General features: G+C 36.9%; 1 non-coding gene across 1 annotated transcript; it reads left to right on the forward strand.

Moving 5' to 3' along the window:
* The first annotated feature begins 1,466 nt into the window (after nt 1–1,466).
* On the forward strand, nt 1,467–1,573 carry LOC128286088 (small nucleolar RNA R71). Its single transcript, XR_008276633.1, has one exon. It is a non-coding gene; the product is annotated as a small nucleolar RNA R71 (small nucleolar RNA).
* Nucleotides 1,574–2,390: the final 817 nt, after the last annotated feature.

Consider the following 2,390-nt stretch of genomic DNA (forward strand, 5'->3'; position numbering starts at 1 on the left):
TTAAATGATGGAAGGTAAAATGATAGTTATATGTGCATTTTGTATAAGTGTTTCGTGAGTTGTTGAAATGTTTGTGAATTGGTACCTTGTTGTGTAAGACATATATGTCAAATTATGTGAGAAATTGAAGGGGATGTTTGACATCAATTGGTATGATTTGGTAAAGTGATTTACATGATATGTATTGATGCAAGTATGCATATAAGTTAGTTGAACATTTGGTTATATTGAATACATGGTTAAACATTTTTATATTTTTCATTTGAGGTGCCTAAGGGTATACTGGTTTTATGTGATCATACCATTTGTATAAGGCTTCATTATGCTTGTGTTGGATGCCTTAATATGGCTTGTTTATATGCACAAAACTGAATGTAGGTTGATGCCAAATTGGGTTAGAAAAATGGCTTATAAAATAGCCTATTTTCGTCTATACAGGCAGAGACAAAGGCATGTGTCTCAACCGGTGTGACATACGGCCAGGTGACACGACCATGTGTCCCCGGTAGCTTTCAAAAAGGTTGCAAGTCAGGCTATTACACCCGAACACAAAGCCTAGCACACAGGTGTGTGGCTTTGCCGTGTGACCAAGTCAAAGAGTTACACGGGCACGGACATGGGCTAGGACCTGGCCATGTGTCCCTATTTCGAATGCTCACACGGCCTAAGACACTCTCTTGGCCGTGTGATCCCTGTAGCTTTGAAAAATTGTAATTTTTTTCAAAAAATTCTCTAAGTTCCCAATTTAGTCCCTACTTGTTTCTAATGTGTATTTTGGGCCTCGAGGGCTTGGATAAGGGACAATATGTATGATTTTGATTGGTTTTTTATATGAATTTTGATAAGTTATGAAATTTTTGAAATTCTAGTTATTAGTACTGTAAACTTCAATAATACTTTGTAACCCTGTTCCGACGACAGATACGGGTTAGGGGTGTTACAGGCTAGGTAGGTCTAGGTTACGCATAAGTGTTACTAGGTCCAGCCCCTCGGTTACTCCAAGAGAAATTAGGGTGGTTTCAACAAGATAGGTTATAAAAATTTGATTGCAGTCGTTGTCTTCCTCGGTTCTAGTTTTGATTACCCATGTAATACACGTATTTTGGGTTTGGTGGACATTCTTCGAACAAATTTCCTTCCCCATAATAAAAACAAGCTATTTTTTCAAATTGATTTAGTGGTTGAGCTGTAAAATTATTAAACCCATTTGTTGTGAAATTTTTAAGCATCAATAATATTGAGGATACTTGAGATGCAAGTGAATTGAGAGCGTCTACTTCATGTAATCTAGCAACTCGTCTTCTTGACACTGCTCGATTGGTTGGCCATTGATAAATGTTGTTGGCCATCCTCTTAAAGATTTCATAGGCCTCGTTATACAACTTAGAAAGAAGAGCACTATTAATAGAAGTGTCCACTACCATCCTTGTGTGAGCATTAAGATCTCAAGTTGGATGCAATGATAGATTCTGTGATAAGGGCACTTCAGTAATAATTCTTTGCACCTTTCCCATGCCTTATATAAGGACTCATCATCCATTTGTTGGAAAGCAGTGATCTCGTTCCTCAACTTAGCATTCTTGCTAGGCAGTAAATACTTCATGAGGAATCTTTTTGCTAACTCTTGCCATGTTGAAATGGAATTTTGTGGCAATGAGTTCAACTAGGCTCGAGCTCTGTCCTTTTGCGAATATGGGAACAAATATAATCGGACTGCATCTTCGGGTACTCCGGCTAAGTTGAAAGAATCACTCACTTTCGTAAACAGTCTTAAGTGTAGGTGAGGATCTTCGATAGGCATGCCACTAAATTGGCCCATTGTTGAAGCATCTGGAACATGACTGGCTTTAGCTCAAATTGTTGTGCCTTGATTTCGAGTCTCCTAATACCCGGATTAAGATCATGAAACACTGGCATAACATGCTATCTTAGAGCTCTATCCCTATCATCAGCAATAAGGATAGGATTTTGAGCAAGGTTTGCTCCGTTTCCTTGATTCGAATTTTCATATTTCATCTCTTTAGTCATTATCTGACTTGCTTGTCTTCTTCATTGTCAAAAAGTTCTTTCAATCTCAGGGTCTACGGGGAGTAAATTGATAATTCGATCAATACTCATAAATACTTAAAACAACACAGGAAAAATTAATTAAGTTAAAATTGAATAGAAAAATAAACCAAAACGCAAAATTAACAAATTCACAAATAATGACTTTTAAAATACTCTCGGGCAATGGCGCCAAAAACTTGGAACGATGGAAATGTGCAAGTGTATACAATCGCAACAAGTATAAAGTGACAAGTAAATGTCAAGTTATCGTACCCACAGGGATTGTGTAAGAAATTATTTATGAATGCAATTAAAAACACTTTGGTAAAGAAAAATATTTT

The sequence above is a fragment of the Gossypium arboreum genome, chromosome 12 (assembly GCF_025698485.1).
Source record: "Gossypium arboreum isolate Shixiya-1 chromosome 12, ASM2569848v2, whole genome shotgun sequence".
Taxonomy (NCBI): Eukaryota; Viridiplantae; Streptophyta; class Magnoliopsida; order Malvales; family Malvaceae; genus Gossypium; species Gossypium arboreum.